Genomic DNA, 21,727 nt, shown 5'->3' with positions numbered 1-21,727 from the left:
CCACATTAACAACGTCACTGTGTCTTGATCAACCTTGATGGAAGCAGCTCCTCTCAGCAGGTCGGAGAGCTAGGACAGTCCTAGGAGACCTGCTATGGACAAAGCTATTCCCATCAAAAGGAAGGAAAACAATGCAAAAAAACCAACCAAAAAAAAAAAAAAACCCTAAAAATCCCTTAAGAATCTGAGAGAACACTACATCCACTTTTTTAAAAATTATATTGTATTTCTTTCCTATCACCTGGTTTTCTTTCTTTTCCCTTAATCCTAATTCCTCATACCAAAAATGACTAATCAGTAAATGTGTTAAACTCAAATAGATTTATACAATATTCACCTGACTCCTCGCCTCTGTGGGACAAGGGGTGGGAAGAGAGGGTGGAAGGAAATTTTGTAATTTAAAAATATGCACGTGCATGTGAATGAATGTTGAAAAATTTTCATAACATGTAATTGGACAAATAAAATGAAATATCTATTTTTAAAAAAAGAAAGGCTAGGTGGCGCAGTGGATAGAGCACCAGCCCTGGAGTTAGGAGTGCCTGAGTTCAAATTCAGTGCCAGACACTTAGTATTTACCTAGCTGTGTGGCCTTGGGCAAGCCACTTAACCCCATTGCCTTGCAAAAATCTTAAAAAAAAAAAGAAAGAAAGAAAATATAGTTGAAAAAGCTCCATTTCTTTTGCCTTAAACTGAATTTACTGTTCTCCCCATTACCCAACCATATATAGATTTAACATGAGAGATAAAAATATGGAGCTAGATAAAAACATATGTTTGGGGTAGTTAAGCAGATTTTGGATAGATTGTTAGACCTGGAGTCTTTATAATTATATGTAATCACTAAAAATTAAAGACTTATCTTCCTCAGTTAAACTCAGGCCTCAAATACTTGCTAAATGTATGACCCTCAGCAAGTCACTTAATTCATCCTTGCCTCAGTATTTTAACAACAAAATAAAGATAATAATAGTATCTTCCTTCAAAGATTGCTTTGGGAATAAATGAGATACTATTTGGAAAGCACAACAAAATTCCTGAACATGGTAGTTGCTAAAGAAATGCCAGCTATTGTATTTATTATTATTATTATTATTATTACTATTATTCCTGATGCTGAATTACAGTTTATTAACCTTTTCATAATATGCTAAATATTTTCTTAATAATGATGGAGCCAGAGACAGTTTTCCTCTTAGAATCACTTCAAAAGGAGTGAAACAAGCAAAGAGACTTATTTCTCACCAATGAAAGGCAGAAGTTCAGTTAACCTTACTCCTTTCATGTGCTCTAGGCTTCCTAAGTTCATAAGCTATCATAAATCTTCTTTCTCAAAACCTAAAATCTTTCTTAAAGGTTCAAGGGTTGAGATTGATCTACCTCCAGGAAAATAGCATTGCTAAGTCTGCATAGGAGAATTGTGGGTACTTTTGCATACTGTTTCTCAGATGGGCTTGTTTGCCTCCCAACTGAATTGTGAAATAAGTCCCACAGCCCTGGAAGAACCTAAAGGAGGATGGTTTGGCTTCCTGCGCGTCTATGTCTTAGTCTATGGCACATCAAAGCCTAACAAACACCTACCCCAATCAATCCATCACTAAAAACCTTCTGCAAAACATTAACTTTCCAAGGAAGAAAAAGAAAAAGGACAGTTGCATGACTCACACAGCTTTCCTTCCCTTCAGGTAAAGAAAAGCAGTGCACTGTTTAAATTTTGTTAAAATTATTTTCAGGTGGCAAACACACTGTCATTTATTATGTCTTGAATACAGTCTTAGATCAACTTTTGGTAGATTTTATGGCTCATATTTTGGGAGCTATGAACCTGGATACACTGACATTGGTAAGAATAACTTAAAAATCCACATCTGACTGGATTCTGTGCCAACAGGTGTATAACTTCTAAGGTTCATATTACCAATGCTCACATATTTTTGTATAAAATATTTTTAATCAATTTGTTTCTAGTTTAACTTGTTCTGCTTGAGTAAGAGAAAAAACAGTTTTGATGATGATAAAGAAGACACCACAAACCATTCCTTGGGGCTTCAATTATTGAAAAAGCTTCTTTCCATCAATATTTTGAGAGCCATGGAAGTCAAAGGAAAATTAAATGACCAGATAAGGATCATTCTTTCGATTTATTCCCATAGTTACTTGGGAAACCAGAATGTTGCCTTTCCTCTCTTTGCCCAGACTGTTGTCAAAAGAGTTCTGGTTCCTGTCTATAGCTCTCTTTAGATGAAGGAGAGTTGTTGTTTTAGTAGAAACTAAATAAACCTTACAATTTGGCTACCACTAATAACCACACAATAGATTAGATTGCTCTGTTTTGATAGCTGAAATAAAGGGCTAGAGTGTGGTCAATCAATACTGTTCCTTCAGCCATCTTAACAACCATGCTTCAATTGTACAGTAATTACAGTGATCACCCCTAGGGAGGATTGGGGGAAGGGAAAATGGTCTCTGGTGGAACAGTTGAACTAACAGGATTATATTCAACTCAATTTAATCAACAAAAATTTATATTCAACAAATATTTAATAAGTACCCACTGTTTGCTAGGCACTGTTATAGTGGAAATCTTTGGAAATCCAAAGATAATTTCAAAATAGTTCCTACTAACAAGGAAGTTCCAGGCTCAGGATTGTACAGATCAAACTAATTCTTCAGTTTCTGCAACTATGGAATGAGAGGCCTAGAGCCAGATTATTATTGCATTTCATGCAGTACATTTGGGGTGATGCCAAACTCCATAGTTTTGAGAGTTTGTTGTAATCATTTTCCATTTCCTCTGTGCTGATATGAATAAAAGGTCATGTTCATTTAGTGATTTGAGGCTGGCAGAGAGCTTTATGAGAATTAGCTCATAAGATCTTCAAAAAGTATTCTTAGAAGCAGGTGTTATTATTATCTCCAGATGAGGAAGTTGAGGTTCACCGAGGTTAAATTACCTCTCTAGAATCATACAGCAGGATTTAAACCCAGGACTTTCCCAACTGACTCTAGTTCTAGCATCAGATCCACTATAGCACTCCCTGAAAAAGTCCAGCTTTCAATACTCTCCCATTTAAATAACCTGCCTTGGGGCGGCTAGGTGGTACAGTGGATAGAGCACCAGCCCTGGAGTCAGGAGTACCTGAGTTCAAATCCGGTCTCAGACACTTAGTAATTACCTAGCTGTGTGACCTTGGGCAAGCCACTTAACCCCACTGCCTTGCAAAAATAAATAAATAAACAAACAGACAAACAAATAAATAAATGACCTGCTTTATGACTGCTAAAAGAAGGTTGCTAGGCAACACCACTATCCCCTTTCTCCTGAATTAGTTCCCATACTTCCTGAGTCATAACTGCTATTGCTCCTATCTACTATAATGACCTTCATGGTATCACATGATACCATACCACATCAGATTCAAGGCCATATCTTGAACCTATAACCCTCAACCAATCTCTGTATCCACTGGTACTTTGCCTTGATCTAGTCCTCAGTGGTTACCCTATTCCCTCACTGTGCTATTCTCTGCATCTCAGTGATTCTGAACAACCAATGAACATTCTCTATTCTCCAGACTCAGATGTCTGTTCTCTCAGTTTCATTTACCTCAACTGCACCTCCTTAGTGTCTCACTTCATATCTTCCTATATCTTCAGCTTATGTTCTAAAACTCAAAAGACTCTTTTCCTTTCCTGTTATATCCATCTATCTTTTGGCACTCACTAAGACCTGACTCCTTCACTAAGCTGTTTCCATGGACACTCTTTCCAGTCCTGGCTACACTTTCTCTCATATCCCCAAATCACCACTCATTTAGGGAAAGTCAGAAGTTTCTTTGATCTCTATTGCCATATTGAGATCCAATTTATCACCCAGTTCTGACTCTGGTGGCAAATAGCTCCTTGGTCTCCCCACCACCACTAAGACCACTCTCTCTTCTGAGTTCAGTCCTGACTCACAGTCTTTCCCCTCACCCCAACCTATAATCTCAACTTTAATATTCAAAAGAAACCCCTTAAAATTCCCTAACTTCTTATTCCCTTAATTTATTCAATTCCTATGACTTCTATTCAACCTAAGCTACACAGAAATGATCACACCTTTAATTTGCCATCACCCACAAATATTCTGCTAATATGTCCCCAATTATTTGTCTAATCATAATCTGTATTTATTTCCAACCTTTTAAATGCTTTATGATTTCCTAATACTGTTCTTTGTCCTCAATATGACCTCCAATTCATCCAGTCCTCCCTACTTCCCCAAGCCATCACTCCTGCACTAGCCACACTGGTTTGGCTTCTCAATATTAACAGTCTGGTGAACCAGTTCAATTCTATACTATACTATATTTTGAATTAAACTCATCTATAGCTTAAAATTGTCCATTCTGAATGAGTTTATCTTGGTTATATGCTTGCAACACAAAAACTGCAGGAAAATTGCATGAGAAAACAATGGAGATTTCTATGGTCTATTTCCTAAGTGTTTTATATGCCATCTCTAAGGCAAGAACACTATCAGATTATTTATAAATTTAATTTATAGAAACATACATTTAGAATTGGAAAGTGCATCTAGTTCCTATGGTGCTGTGTTTCTCAAAGTGTGGTCTAAGTACCTTTGTGTATCCTTGAGACCATCTCAGGGGATCTGTGAGGTCAAAATTATTTTCATAATAATATTAAACATTATCTGCCTATTAAAATTCTTCTCCCTTTTCCAACTACAAATCTGTGTGAAGCCAGATTTTCTTCATATGCTTCAACCAAAACAACATATCACAACAGATTGAATGCAGAAGTAGAAATGATATTCCAGCTGTCTTCTATTAAGTCAGACATTAATGACATTTGCAGAAATAAGTGAAACAATGACAATCTTTTCAATGTTTTTTGCTTTAGAAAGTAGCTACTTTTCAAAAAAATGATATTTATATTAGCATGTGACAAGTTTATTATTATTTTAATAAGTTAGTAAATATTTTAATTTATCAGTTTTAATACCTAATACAGTAAATATTAATAGATAGCATCCTCAAAAAAGAGAAACTCTTAAAGGTCCCCACTATGTTTATAAGATTGTGAAAGGGTCCTGAGATGAAAAACTTTAAGATCATACCTTGTCCAATCATTTCATTTTAGAAATGAGGAAAATCAAGATCCAGAGAAATGAAGTTGTGGGAATCCCTATCCAGCACTCTTTTACACCTCCTTTTCCTACTTCCTAAGTAAACTGCTGAAATTATTTTAAGAAATTCATAAGAATAATATTATAATGAGAATAATATTTGGTGGTTATGGAAGAATTAATCATATTTGTTCCTCACATACCACAGATTGAATGAAGACTTACTCAACTTTATGTAACCATGTTTGTAAGGTGAATAAGAAATTTGGAAATTGTCATTAGCATGTGCTTTCAGATTTCAAAGTTATGCTACCAACTCAACTATTATGAACTTCATCCAAAGATGACCAGATATCAAGGATGCTTGAAGTAAAGGAAGGAATAGGTGATTTCTAAAGTCTTTTCCAATTCATATAATTTGAGATCTAATATACAAAATTTTATCTGATGGTAATTACATATTTGCATCAAACATGCATGAAAATATGTAAAACTGATATTTTGCATAGAGAAGCAGCATGAAGTGGAAAGAATAACTCTACTTAGGAACTAGTTTTACCAGTACTTATTTAAAATTTTGATTGTTGACTTCATTTTTTCCTTCCCTTCTTCCTTCTCTCCTTCCTTTCTTTCTTTATTTCTTTCTTTCATATGAAAGAAGTTGTTAAGCATTTCTGTGTGCCAGGTACCATGCTAAATATGTGTGTACTAATAAAAAGTAAGTATAGTCTGTGCCTTTAATAAATTTATATTCTTTTTTTAAAGTTTTTGCAAGGCAATTGGGGTTAAGTGACTTGCCCAAGGCCATACAGCTAGGTAATTATTAAGTGTCTGAGGCCGGATTTGAACTCAGGTACTCCTGACTCCAGGGCTGTTGCTCTATCCACTGCACCACCTAGCCACCCCCAATAAATTTATATTCTAATAGAGTAAAATAACCCATAGAATTGGAAAGGAGAATAGAAGGACGTTGGTTTGATTTGGAAATGATAAAATACATAGGGATTTTGGTTCCAGAAAAGACAAAGATTCACCTTTCCAAGTCAAGCTTCTCAAAGGAAGAACCCATCTTTCGGAGGGGGCAGGAAGGGAAGACCAGAGTAGAGAATACTTAATCATTTCCCAATGTGTTCCATCCTCTCCCCATCCCCAAGTATCCATCATTTCTAATAAAGAGGTTCAGTGAAGGAAAAACCAATGGCCATATCTAACAATATAGGATTTACTTCATGACTTTCGGGCATCATATCTTTGCAAAGAGGAGGATACATACTTCAGTATCCATTTTTTAAAGTTAAAACTGGTGAATAATAGTCTATCAGAATACTACTATTTTTCAGGAGTGACTTTCTTATGTCATTGTGAGCACTATGTAGATGTTTCTTCCAGGTTCTATTTGTATGAATCCTGCTCATATGGATCTTTCCAAGAAATCTCTGAGTTCTTGAAATTCCTCATTCTGTATAGCATTATTTCCTCCCATCCCATACTTTGCAATTTCTTCAGGCAATTTGCTAAACAATGTGCATTCACTTTCTTCTAGTTTGTTGCTGCAAGGGAGAGAGAGAGAGAGAGAGAGAGAGAGAGAGAGAGAGAGAGAGAGGAGGTTTTGTGTAGTGACATCAATATTTGTCCTTCATAATCAAAGAAGACCATGTCATCATATACTTGATGATCTGACTTGCACAATTACATGTATCATAGTGAGGGAAGTATTGTGCAAAGATGTCCTTATCACTTGCATTTTCCAGAATCTTTTTATCCTATGACCTGATTTGATAGGCAACAGGACTTGGGTGACAATTTAGATATTACAGGAATCCTTGTCCCTTGAGTATACATTTTCTTCCCATATCAGTAAGGCACCTTCGAGTTCCAACAATGCTTGGCAAACAGCAGCATTTTATTTATGGTCTTAAAATGGTAATACCCAGTATACCCAAATGTGCTCTCAATTGACTAATCATCAGTACATCCTTTATTTTTCAGACCTTCCCCCTTCAACCATGCTGCCCCTGGAACCTGAAGACTTTGGTTTCCCAGAAGTTGCCCAGTGGGTCTTGGAAATAATGCCACCAGAACACTATTCAGCATTATTTATGGTCAGAACCACAGTGGTATCTGATTATCTTTGAAACTCTGACATGCACATAGATGTCTAGGGAGTGGAATGGAAAATTTCAATTGTAAATATGGTGAATGTTCACAAATCAGAAGCCTAACATCCAGTAACAAGATTTAGGGATAAGAGCTTGAAGGAGGAGATTGGAAAACAAGAACATTACCAAGAAGGCCAATTAATTGAATTCTACTAAGCTGTGCTATATAGCAAATGGAATCAGTAAAGTCCAATAAGTTCTTCAGGAGGCTATCTGAAAGACCATGGTGTTGCTATACAATGAAGCTCCCAAAACAAATCAAAGATCTTTCTCCAAGAAAGCATCAAAGTATCTATTTGTCTATCTTTCCTAGGACTATGAAGTTCACCGAAACCCCCAACCTCTGTCTAAATTTGGTTAGTTTGATTGATGTCACCTACTAGTCATAGAGATATTGAATGACAAGAAAATTACAAAGAAGACTGTAAAATAAATTTACCTGGAATGAAGGGCTACCTGCCAGAAATTAACTTCTCTATAATGGATTTATAGTAGGTATAGTTGGTAGCAAGATATCTTGATGAAAATCCATTATAAGGATGGCCACTTGTTCAGGAAGTAGGCAAAATCTCTAAGTAACCTTTACATAACTTTTTTTGATGCCCTCTATCTCTGTAGGTTCTCCTTTCAACATTCCTCCCATCAAGATGTCATTTTTTTCATGATGACCCGCCCCACTAGGTTTCTCCTGGAAGCTACCCCCCTTTGCTTCCAAATGATTTTTCTCCTTTCATTAATAAGCCTATTCTCTCAATTTATTGAACCTATCAAATGTTAGTAAGAAAGTAATTAGAAGTAATTCATACTTATGTGTAAGTGACTGTTTGTCCTTGCCAACCTGGCAAGAGTCTCAGAATATTCACATTTTTTAAAAGCATGCTTGTCAATCCAAAGAAATTAAAAGGTCAGTTTTCAGGAAGTACAGTAAAATGAATTGAAGAATGTATGGCAGTGAGTGGCAAAATATATGTTGGGTTAAAATCTTCCCTCCATAAAATCTTACTCCAGTGCTTCAATATGCAGATATGGATATGATTGTGGTTTCTGAAAAGTCAATGGCAGTGGAGTGCAAACTCTCTCAGGCCTTGCCAAACCAGAAAGGCTGTGAGTTTGCAGTGGTGACAGTAGCAGCCATATGTACTACTTCATGATCAATTGTTTTACAAAGGCCCAAAAGAGAGCTTGAATTATAAGAGAGGAGAAGCCAGAGCCAAGAAATGACATCTTCGGGTTATCTCAGTCATTCTGTGGTTGATATAAATCTATGTTTTACTTTGTGAAATATGTCTACTTGGTAATTCAGTGGGTTTCTATCACCATGCAATAAATTAACATTTCTTTAGGATGCTTATTAGTCTCTGCAAGTTAGAACGCCTGTCCTCCGGATCTGAGGTTTGCCCATCATGTGAACTCCCTCACGACGTGGCCCTTCGCTCTGTAGCGAGCCGTTGTTTTATTAAAGCCGCTGCAGAACAGGGGTCCTATTTGTCAGTTACACTTCATAGATATAAGGGACTGGAGATAAAATCTATTAGGCCAGTATGGCACCCATTAATGTTCCAGTGGCAGTAATCAAATCCTGATGGAAAATCACTACAAATATTTCTCCAAAACTGAACCAGATGTTTTGGCAGCTGGATGAAGAAGGAAACCTGAAAAAACTCCACATGCTGCGGGAGAAGACTCTTCAGAGGAGAACCTGTTGTAAGCCTCTGATTGCTCACTGTCACAGTTTGCTGGTAACATTAAATAAGAAAATAATTTCTTTCCTTCTGGACTACTGTAGCCCATCAGATGGCACACAGTAACAACTGAAAAACTGTATCAAACAACAACAGTTTTCAAAATCCCTATATTAATGAAGCAAAAAGACCAATGTAGTTGGCTATATTTCAATGTAAGAAGTCGAAATAAATTTACAGAGTTGCTCTAACTTAGTCACGCCTCGTATATCATATCTTTACATGGCTTACAGGGGATATAATTCTCAAATTAATAGCCAGTGAAGATATTAATTACTGCTGTATTCATTAAGTGTTCAATTAACAAATGAAAACATAAGACACATTTCTGTAGCTGCCCAGCTGTGACCCAGTGAAATTTTAACTAGAGAGTTTTCATTTATCCCCGTCTCTGAGTTTGCTACTATTTCCTCCATTGCCTCTCTCCCCAAGATCTCTCTTGGCCGATTTTCTTCCCAGTACATTATTTAAATATCTTGACAAAATACTTTACAGCGGAGCAGAGCTCACTCTAGTCTGGGCATGTAGATCCACCATGAAGCTGTCATGATATCTTGTCAATGAAATGAGAAGAGTTATTTGATCCGTGTGGACATAAATTAATAATGGAGGCACCATCTTCTGTCAGCAGGGATGGCAGCAGTGGATAAGTACAACTCTCAATCAACTGGGCTTCTATCCAGGATGGTACAAACTTTACATTTAGAAAGAAGGAATAACTGGCTCACTAGGTATTGGGCCATGTCAGATCCACATGGGAACTGAGGAATACAGTGCGATGATATTGGCAACTATTCCCTTCAGCCAGCACATTTCATTATGTCAAGGCAATTGCTACCCCAGAACCTATCTGATTAGTGCTAATTTATTTTCAGTGTTAAGGAGGTTAACTACACTGTTATTTTCTCAGCTACTGAGCTTTACTGCATGTCTGGAGGACAATATTCAGGGTAACCTCATCAGGGGAAGGAATCACACAGAGGACATGGCTGAACAATAAATAACCTTAAAAATAATGTCCTTCAGACAGAGGAAATAAAGCAATATAATATTAATTGTGGCAAGCAGGGAGGAAACACATATTTCACAGACCGAAAGAGACAGCATAATGGCTACGCATTCCTCAAAATACAATATCATACAAACCAAATAGAAAGGACTGGCAAAAACACTAAAACTTCAAACGACGTCTGGGAGTTCAAGTTGAAATGGATTTTGAAAATAGCTACAGATATTATCGAGTTAACCCGCGCAGCTAGCTGAGCTTTCTTCTTCAATAAGATACCTCTTTACAAGCCTGATCTGACCGTTGTGAAGAGAATACTTTTATGAGATACAATCATTTAACTTTTTTCAGGACCAAGAGTCCATGTTTACCCAAAGGAAAGATTTCTACATCATTCTATTTATATCTCTCATCCGAGAACACACAAAAAACAAATAATAGGAATTAGTAGAGACTTCATAGGGCATAGCTCTAGATTGAGACATATATATATATATATATATATATATATATATATACATATATATGCATATATGTAGGATATTGAAAGAATATCATGAGGCTTTTATAGTGGATACAGAGTCAATTTTAAATGCAGAAAGAGCTGAGTTCAAGCCCCATCTCTAACGTAAGATTGAATGACTCTAAGTGAGTCATTTCAATTCAGTTCTTGGAGTATTGATCAAAGTTCTTAGGTCTTTCAAAGTTGTTCATTCCCTTTGCATACATTTTTCTACCACTTTATTCACTTCTTATTGCATCATTTCACATAAATCATCCCTTTTATTGGAATTTCTCAAGGCCCAATATTATTGAATGGCATTGATATATCTTAACTGGTTCAGTCATTCTCCAATACAAAGACCAACCACAATTCCAGGAGATTAATAATAATGTATGCTATTTGCCTTCTGACAGAATGATGTGGGACTCTAGAAGAAGAATGAGACATAACTTTTTGGATATGTTCTGCTTAATTGTGCATATTTGTAACAATGATTTGGCTTTTCTTTTTTCTCCCCTATAGTGGGGGAGAAGGAAAAAATAAATGTAGTTAATTGAAAATGTAAAATGTTCTTTTATGTTATTTCTTTCTTTCTCATGTTTTTTCCCTTAATTCTAATTCCTCTTTCCCAAGATGACTAATATGGAAATATGTTAAACATGATTGTACATGCATAACTTTTACAAGATTGTTAGCTGTCATGAGGAGAGGGGAGTGAAGGGAAGGTGTTAGAAAAATGTGTAACTCATAAACTTGTAAATGGATGAATGTTGAAAACTACTGTTGCATGTAATTGGGAAAAAATTAAATTGAAATTTAAAAAGGAAAATGTTAAATTTAAAAGAAAATTTAGAATGTTCTCTCTACTCCAGGTTCCTCTCTAAAATTATAAGTTCCAGAGAAAGTATCAATTGCATTAATAGAAGGAGATTCTGTACATGGAAGTTCTCTATGTCAATAAAATCACACTGGTTCTACCAGTCCCAATGGTAGAACATGTGAATGTTTTCAGGAAACTAGTTTTAGCTGGGCAGAGCTGCTTGGTATTTTTTAATTAACACCTATGCCCATATTCTTTAGCATTTGTTGTCATGGAAACATAAACAGCAAAACAAAAACATAATTCCTCATGTTCCCATGGAACTTCTGTTGGATCACCTTAGATAATGCTTAAAGCCAATCCCCTTTCATTAAGAAGATTGTGTCTGATATTTGTTTGCATATATTTTCCTACTATTTTTGCCAGTACCACTGTATCATATAGATATTAGCAAGATAACTCATGCAGCTAGTAAAATTTTCTTTTCCAATAAGTTAATTCTTTTGCCTGATCTGACCACTGTGAAAAGAATACTCTTCTGAGACACAATCATTTAACTTTTTTCAGAATCAAGAGATCACTTGGGAGCCTGACATAAAACCAAAAACTTTTCTATACTCTTGGGAGTATTTACTACAAATTGAAGAGACCAATTTCAAATTATATTTTAAGATGTGATTCTAAAAAAAATGTTCTCATACAACAAGACTACTGTGCTATCTTTTGATAAATGATTCAGTCCACCATCATTTACAGATAGGTCTATATTTATATCAACACTTTTACACGAAAAATTCTGAACCTTTGCCATCAAAATGCAGTAAGGGAATTTATCTAAATTATTAGACATGTCATCCTCTAAATCTAGAACTTTTCCCATTTTTTTCCTTGCCACACAATTGCCTTAGCACTCCTTCAAAATTTTCCTAAAGGTTCATTGATTCAAAGGGGTGCTACCAAACTAGTTTCACCTGGTTCAGATAAGTTATTAAGTCAATCAACAAACATTTATTAAATGTTTACTCTATCAGCCACTGCACACCATTAATGTCTTCTTGGATGTCTCCTCTGAATCTTTCCTATGTCTAGATATATGTATTATGTAGGACAAGATCATTATTATTCCTTTTGTAGTTGATTGTGACCTTATGCCTTCCTCAGCTTCAAGGATATACATGTTTCTATATAAATGAGAAGTGAGGAGCTGGGTGGGAGAAGGAAAGACAGAGAAAGAAAGACAGAGATAAGCAAAGATAAATGACAGGAAGAGAGGGATTGGAAGAGAGGAAAGGGGGGGAAGAAAAGAGACAATGTTCAAATGTAGTGTTTTCTTTTGACATGAGTACATGCAAAAGTTGGGTTCTCTGGTCCATGTAAGTCTTATTAAGTCCAATAGGCTTAATTATGACTGTGTTTAGAGAAGTAGTCTAGCTAGTTCATACTGCCAAAAGACTGACTCACCAGTTCATGAATTTGTGGAATATAAAAGCAGGCAAAAATATCTATAAATAAACAACTTACTATGATGTAGATGACTTAAATTGTTGAAGCGCCTACCTACTCCCTGTTAATCCATATAGATAATTTCGTGTATTGATCAACAAATATGTATTAGGTTCCTACATATTACAGGCATGTAATTTTTAGCAGATGGGCTAAATGAGGTGGATGATAACCAACAAGCCTTAGACCACTCAGTTTGTTAGAGGGTTAGCTACCCCAAGCATGTGCAGACAGCCACCAGTGGAATAGGTGGACGAGAACAATTTGTTCCAATAGCCATAAAGGCATCTAAAGTAGGCTTAAAGGAGGGCTTAAAGATTGGACAGACAGATATCAAAGATATGAAGGTCATCCACTGTATACTGCACCATCGCCAGTTGTCTTTTCATTTGTCTTTCCAATGAACTTAATGACTCTGGTAGAAAGAATGAGACCAATGAATTTATGCAACTCTGCCTCACTTTTAAATCCAATTTGCTCATGTGTCAAGACATTGTCCCATGCCATTGGTCCTCTTCGAAACAAAAAAAAACAAACACTTGGAAGTATTAAATACAAAAAAACCCCAAACCTTTACCTCAAGAAAATTACATTTGAATAAGGGAAAAAAAACAGTCAATATGTGTGTGTATGTCCATACAAAATAAAAACAAATTTGAGGGGCATTAGGATCTGAGGAGGTGGTCTGAAAAGCCTTCATGTAGAGGATGGAACTTAATCTGAGGCTTGAAGGTGAAGAGAGAGGCATGAAAAAGGAATGTGGAGAGTCATGTGTGAGGAAAATAAAGAAGGTTATTTGACCAAGTCCATAAAGGAAGTGAAGTCATGAATCATAAGACTGGAAAGGTAGATTAGAGCCAGGTTATGAGGGACTATAGGCTAAACTGTATAGTCTATACCTGATTCTAGAAAAAATAAGGAACTCCTGGAATTTATTGATGCCATATTCACTGTTTTTTCTACTACATAAAAGTGCTTCCCAGGTGTATGTGTATGTCAGAATATGTATATATAAGTTCATATTTATGTAAACATGTGTAAGTATTTTGTTTCCCAATGTCATCACCAAAGATTCTGTAAGTCTTTAATTTCCCTTATAACTCCCTTCTATGTTAAGTTCAGTGGTCTGTGGCAACTGAGAACATTCAATAAAAATGGACATAATGATTGCAAAGGAGTGACAGAACACAAGCAATTTCCAACTTTATGAGAATTATTTTGTTTCACACCAGGAGGGGAAATAAAAGAAAACCTGTAAAAGTCAACATTTTGACTGTTGGTCATTAGTACTGAGAACCAGACATTGCCTGTTTTCTTGCATTTCAAACATCATCCAGGAGTTCTTATATCACTGATGTAAATTTGCAATTCAAAGATTGTTCTAATCATAACAACCAATATTTCCTTTACAATATATTCTCTGTACTACGTCTCACAAGATATGTGCATCAGGAAGACTAGTCCATTCTGTTGGCTTTCACTATTTTAAAGATAGCTTGTCTCTGTAAAGTTGTTTACAATTTGTCTCCTCCTTATATTCCTAGGTATGAAAATATCCTATTTAAAGTTTTAAAATTATTTTCTCTAACTTATGACAACTTAGGTAACTCATATGAGATAGTAAAGAAATGTTTCATGGAATCCAGTCTCTAATTTTTCTTTCAATTAAAGCAGATAGCAATATGGATCTCCATGCTCTCATGACCACTTGGTCAGGATATTTAAATGGTAAATCAAGAACTTGATTTTTTTATCCTTGAATCAATAGGGAGCCACTAGAGTTCATTGAGCTGGTGAAAGAGGTAGAGCATGGTCCTAAACTTTAGGAAAATCACTTTGTCATCTCTTTGGAAAAATGGACTGAAGACACAAAAACAATTAAGTCATTGCAATAGCCCAGTTGGGAAGTGATGAAGCCCTGAACTGAGATGCTTGCTATGTGATACTATACTCTCACATAATGTAAGAAATATTTTAAAAGTAGAATCAATAAGATTTGGCAACTCACTGGAAATGTGGGATGAGTGAAAGTGAAAAAACAAGGATGACACTGAGTCTTGTAAATGTTATAGATAGTAGTAACCTTAAGAAAAAGAGAAAAATGTCAAAAAGAGGTATTTTGAGGGCAAAGTAATGGGATCAGTGAAATTCACACTGAAACTAAATTACATCTTTTAAGGTCTCTTATTCATTGGTCTCTTAACCATGCAAGATATAGAGTTTGCTTCTCAAGGATGCTTTCAGATACTACTAGAAAGAAAGGGTGGGGAACTGAAGAAGGAGATAGATTTTCCCAATAGCATCTATGATTATTTGGGCTGAAATAACATCACAAGTATCCTGAGAAGCTAGTACTAGAAGCAAAAAGGAGAGGTTGGGATTTTGCCATATGGTAGAAAGTCCAGAATTGGGAGAATGCTGGGTGAATAATAGGTGAAGGATGTATGGTTGTAGTGGAGTCAAGTACCCATGATTGATTAGAATAGGAGGATGAGAGTTTTACCTTGGATGGGTTGCTCAACCATGATCATGCCACGCAATTCTCCCAGAGGATGAGCCACAAACTTTAGAGTTCATCACATTAGAAAGTTGTTAAGCAGAGGTCTGTGTGAAGTTTGAGAGGGAAGGAAAATCTGCTTCTATTTCTGATATCACCATTTCTCTGTTATGGTACTACAATTTACTAATTTCTTTTGCTTACTAGTTAATCCTGTTCCAGTAGCATCTCTTGAACCCTCTTATTCCTTATTATCTCTAAAAAGTGATAGATTTCATCATTTGTTTTTTTGTTTTGTTTTGTTGAGGTTTTTTTTGCAAGGCAATGGGCTTAAGTGACTTGTCCAAGGTCACACAGTTAGATAATTATTAAGTTTCTGAGGTTAAATTTGAACTCAGGTCCTCCTGACTCTAGGACTGGTGCTCTATCTACTGCACCACCTAGCTGTCCCCCCCCAGATTTCATCATTTCTGATGGGATATAATAATAATAATACCGGTTCTTTTCTTCTTTGAACTCTAGTACTAATGTGAGTTCCTATTGGATATAATTCTTGGTAATATCTCTATTCATACATCTTAATAATAACTGAAAATATTCAAATTCAATTCAATAGTAGGAACTGATGGCAGAAAAAAGGGGGAATTCACCTAAGCTCTCTGTGGTGGCGGAACCCACAAAAAAATGGGGTAAAGCAATTTTTCAGTTCAATACATCTAAGAAAGTTAGCAGGAAAGAACTGTCATGCTGAGATGAGATTGGAGCACTGTACAGTCCAGGCAATTCCCCAAGCAAGTCAATGGCAGCCTTGAAGGCAACTGAATCTGTGGCAGAAACTTCTAGAACTTTCAGCTTACAGATGTCAAGAAAATCATGCTACCTGTCAGAAGGATTACAGGGGTACCTTGGCTGACATTCTATGCAGGACTCTGTTGCATTGCTTGTACAAATCCTCATCAGAGTCTTGATCAGGGTCCTGGGTGCCAGTCCCAAGATGAAGAGGTCATGAAAAACCTGAGCATGTAGTAATAGTGAGTAGAAACCCCAGCTACAGAGAAGATGTTTGTGGTTGCTTACATGTAGAAAACACAGCTTTCCTTAGATCATACAATCTTGAAAGAACTGAAAACTTGTAAAATGACATCACATACACACACACACACACACACACACATACACACACACAAACACACACACAAAACTGAGGCTTCAATGCTAGAAATAAAGCCCAACTTTAACATAAAGGTAAAAATCAGGAAATAGTTTGGAAAAACATACAAACAATAACAACAACAAAAAGAACCTGGTGACAAGGAAGAGAAAAACAAAAATGCAGACAACAAAGTCAAAACTGATATATCCAAGCCTCAAAGAAAAATATAAATTGGTCTCAGATGCCCCCAAAAGTTTCTGAAAAAAAATTCAATAAAGATTTTAAAAAACAAAGAACAGAAGAGATGGAAAAACTGGAAAAAATGAGACTGATACAAGAAAATCATGAAAAGAAAAGATAGCACTGAAGAAAATAACATTTAATAAATAGAAGGGGTTAAAAGATAAGAGAGGCACAAAAAATCCTATCAAGAGAAGAATTCCTTTAAAATCACAACTGCCTAATGGAAAAAATTTAGAAAAATTCACTAAAGAGAAAAGTTCCTTAAAAAATAAAATTGGTCAAATGAAAAAGGAGGCATAATATTTTTTGAAGAAAAGAATTCCTTAAAAAGTAGAATTGGGCAAGAAGTAGAATAGGGTAAGTTATCTTACATTAAAGAGGAACAAAAAAAGTTTTTACAAAGAAGAAAAAGATGGGGAAGTAGGGGAGGGAGTTCTGGAACTTTCATCAGAATTGGCTCACAGACAGAATAGCCTATACACTCAGTTGACTAGAAATCTATCTTATGCAACTGCAAAGTAGAACAGCAAGAAAATAAGAGAGGTGTAGGAGGATGATATAGCACAAAGGACAAATTGTGCGAAATGGCAGCCAAAAGCAAAACACTTGAAATGGACAGGGTAAAGGAGAGTAGGTTAAGCAGGAGGAGAATAAGATAGAGAGAAACACCTAACCAAAAAAATACAAGTTTCTCTGAAAAACTCTTTTTTCCAACTATATAGAGAATTGAGTCAAATTTCTAAAAATAAAAGCCATTTTCCATATGATAAATGGTCAAGGAATAGTATTATGCAGTTTTCAAAGTAATCAAAGCTATCTACAATCAAAAATGTTCTAAATCACTATTAGTTCGAGAAATATATGAGAATTCTAAGGGACCACCTCCTATCTCAAATATGCTAATATTAGAGAAAATGAAAATGAAAAATATTGGGGGGATGAAGGAAAACTGGGACACTAATAGACTGTTGTGAACTGATTAATCCATTCTGGAGAGCAGTTTGGGACTATGCCCAAAGGGCTCTACAACTATGTTTAGCCTTTGACTTAGCAATACCTCTGCTATGTCTATATTCCAAAGAAGATTTTGGGAGTTTTTTTTAGTTTTTGTAAGGCAATGAGTTTAAGTAACTTGCTCAAGGTCATACAACTAGGTAATTATTAAGTGTCTGAGGCTGGATTTGAACTCAGGTCCTCCTGACTCCAGGGCCAGTGCTCTATCTGCTGAACCACCTAGCTGTCCCCCAAAGATATTGTTTTTAAAAAAGGAAAAGAATATTCTTGTATGAAAATATTTTTAGTGTTTCTTTTTGTGATGGCAAAGAATTGGAAATGGAGGGGATATCCATTAATTGGGGAGTGTCTAACAAGCTGTGGTTTATAATTGGGATAGAATATTCTTGTGCTATAAGAAATGATGAGGGGGGCAGTCAGGTGGTACAGTGGATAGAGCACTGGCCCTGGAGCCAGGAGGACCTGAGTTCAAATCATTCTCAGATACTTAATAATTACCTAGTGATGTGACCTTGGGCAAGTCACTTAACTCCATTGTCTTACACAAACTAACAAACAAAAGAAATGATGAGAAGACCCTGGAAAAACTTACATGAACTGGTGAGCAGAACCAAGAGAATACAGTGTATACAGTGACAGCAATAGTCTAAGATGATTAAGTATGAATGACTTAGATATTCTCAGAAATATAATGATCTAAGACAATTTCAAAAAACTTAGGAAAAATGTTATTCATCTCCAGTCTGAATGCAGATAGAAACATACTTTTAAAAAAAAATTATTTTGCTTTGGGGGGGGGATATCTATGGTTTTTTAATCAAATAATTAACAGAAATTTTTTCATGGCTGCACATGTATGACCTATATGAAATTGTTTGCCTTCTCAGTGATGGGAGGAGCGTGGAAAGGAAGAGAATTTGGACCTCAAACTTTTTGAAAAAGAATTAAAAATAGTTTTTACATGTAATTGGAAAAATTAACTATTATATATAAACAAACATAAAACAAATTCAATTCAAAATAAAAATATTTGCTGTATCATGTATGTAACATACTATACTAGTTTCTGGGAAGGGAACAATGAAGAAAGATATCTATGCTTACCCTCAGAAAATTTATATTTTAACAAGATGTTATAGTCATAATGCATGGCAGAAATTAAGGACTTTCAAGTGTTGTTGATGAAAAGAAGAGAACTAAATAGAAAATTTGGCTTTCAAATAGAAGGCTCAAGAGAAGCATAAAAAGGCATATCTCTAGACATTGATTTAATGAACTAATTCATGCTGTAGAGCTTTGGGTCCATGTCTGAAATTGAGAGGCACAATTAAAAAGCTCCCAATTACTTCCTGCCCTTTGAAAATTCAAAAATCTCCCTTCAAACTCTGTATAGCCATGCATCACAACTAAAACTTTGCTTGAATGTTTATGCTTCTTTGCTTGCTCTCCTGGATCTCTCCTTTACTACTGTTTGAACTTTCAAATTGGAAGAAAGTTGAGACTTGAACATCCTAGTTTTACCTTTATTGCTTGCCATCTTGGATTGGAATTGCTAATAAATTAATGAAGTGAGTTTTCCATCCAGAGTAATGATGTCCCCAACTGTGTGTGTGTGTGTGTGTGTGTGTGTGTGAAATAAGGCTATGGTTCACTCTCCAATCCACAAAGCAGACTGTATAGTCACTTAACAAGAATTCCCAGCAATCTGTTAGGCAGAATCCAAGTATCTTTTTTACAGAGCAACAGCAGTATAGAGACCTCCAATGAGCTCTAGCAGTTTTTTTTCAGTTTGACAGAGGTAGATTTTTCACAGAAAATCTCACAAATACATAGGAAATAGGGTTGGTCAGTTTCACCCAGTTCACTAAATTCCATCTGGCACAAAATACTATCATGGAGATAAATGACTACTGCCTACAGTAACTCCACAACCTGCAAGAACTCTACATAAACCATAACCCAAGTAGCAGCATTTCTACTAATGCCTTTTAAGGACTGAAGAATCTTCAGAAATTCCATCTCAATTCTACAATTTTGAAAGTGATTGATAATCACTGGTTTGATTCTACACCTAACCTGGAAATTCTGATGATTAGGGAAAAATCCATTGATTAGCATCTTCAACATGAATTCTAAGCCCCTTTCAAATTTACACAGCTTGGTTTTAGAAGGAATGTACCACACTAATATCCCTGGTCTTTGGGGGCTAGGACAGGCTAGGACAGCCTCAATAGTCTTTCTTTTTATGAGCACTGTCAGAAAGTCTCAAATTTGAAGTACCTAGATCTCAGTAATAACCCAATTTACAAAATCCAAGGAGATTTTAAAATACAAAGGTTAAAAGAACTTGACATCAACAAAATGGGAGGGGGGGGGAGGACTAGTATCAGTGGATCATCATATCCTGGGCAATCTGCCCAAGTTTACAAAACTCAAGGCTACCTATAATCCCAAGGTGTCTTACATTCATTTTTTAGTTTTTTGCAACTTCCCTGCTCTTGAAAGTCTGATGCTCAAAAGAAATGCTTTGAATTCCAGCTAATAAAAGACAGTAGAATCTCTTCCTAACCTGTATGAGATTATCATTCTCAGAAATTCTCTGAGGTTTAACTGAGAAATCCACAGGATTACTCCATCAAAATCAATATCCAATTGATAGCAGCCCTAACCTTATGTCTGCCTGAATATGTCAGAGGCAACTGTAAAGGTAGTTTTAATTCAGGATTCAAGTGAACAATGCCTCCCTATGATTTTTAACTAAATATTTCCAAATCACTTAAACATGACTATTGGCATGATAGTGTTCTGAGATTGTGAGTCCTGGCAGAATCTGAGCCCAAAATTTACTGAGTAACACTCTAGAAATAAAATAACAGTGAAACTCTTTCATACTAGCATAAGATGAGCAATGAAAACAATTTGGAAATCATTAGCATCCAGGCAGAAGTATTCAGGGAGATATATTTGTGTTACCCAAAATATAAAAGGGATAGATTCACAACAATAAGGGTCAGTGCAACTCATTTGGATGGTATTTAGGTGCTAAAAATCTAAGTCAGACAGGTTCTCATTCTGTTTTGGTCTTCTTGAAAATAAATTCCAATGTCATGACTGTAAATTTAAAGTGTTCATTTGCCACCATGAAAATCAATACTCCCATATAAAATATATTGCCAGGGTCTCAGTTGATGTTCATGGAAACAACTTGACACATCTTCATCTATCCTCTGATTATGAAGTAGGTCTCACAGTGTTCAACCTCCCACCACAGACTTAAAAGCCATACGTTTACATCACCACAAAGAATATCAGTTTACATATGACATTTTGAATCAGGAAAGTAGCACTACCTGGCAGCAGTCATGGGGTCAATGTGTGACTTGATTAACATGGTCTCCAAAAAGTTTAAAAGGAAAAAAAAAGAACTACCATAATTCATTTAAATGTTTTTTGTATATGTCTGTGAACATACACACACATACACCTCCCTCATCCTCATCTTCCTCATCTTCATCATCATCATCTTTAATTCCCCTAAATGAACTTTATTTTTCTTGGGATGGTGACAGTGAAAAAGACAAAGATAGCACTGCAGAAACCAAGCCAACTCAAGTTAGCACATCCAGAAACTACTACATGAGTTAATTCAAGGCATATTTTGCTTCTTTGTTAGAAGCACAAAAATTTTTTTCCTTTAGTTGGCAAAAGTAACAAAGTTTGGAGACATTTGTATTTTTTTTACTTTGCTGAGTAAATGGTTTAGTGATGCTAAGTATGGCTAAGTGATGAAGATGTAAGAATATTTCAAAATATTTTAGTATGGAGTGCTTTGACATGTGGCAGTTTCTCCAAGTTTCCAGTTTATATTTTATTATGATTATGATTATGATTACTATTATTACATTATGATTATTTTTATTTTGCTTAAGTTGTGTTAAACTTAATGATTCTATT

At 35.7% G+C, this 21,727-nt stretch overlaps 1 pseudogene; it reads left to right on the top strand.

The window, feature by feature from the left end:
* Positions 1 to 8,634: 8,634 nt before the first annotated feature.
* LOC141492135 (leucine-rich repeat neuronal protein 1-like) lies at positions 8,635 to 21,418 on the top strand (annotated as a pseudogene).
* The last annotated feature ends 309 nt before the right edge of the window (positions 21,419 to 21,727 follow it).

Source organism: Macrotis lagotis, chromosome 6 (assembly GCF_037893015.1).
Source record: "Macrotis lagotis isolate mMagLag1 chromosome 6, bilby.v1.9.chrom.fasta, whole genome shotgun sequence".
Lineage (NCBI taxonomy): Eukaryota > Metazoa > Chordata > Mammalia > Peramelemorphia > Peramelidae > Macrotis > Macrotis lagotis.
Note: the sequence above shows the minus strand (reverse complement) of the source record. Positions and strands in the feature narration are given on the sequence as shown.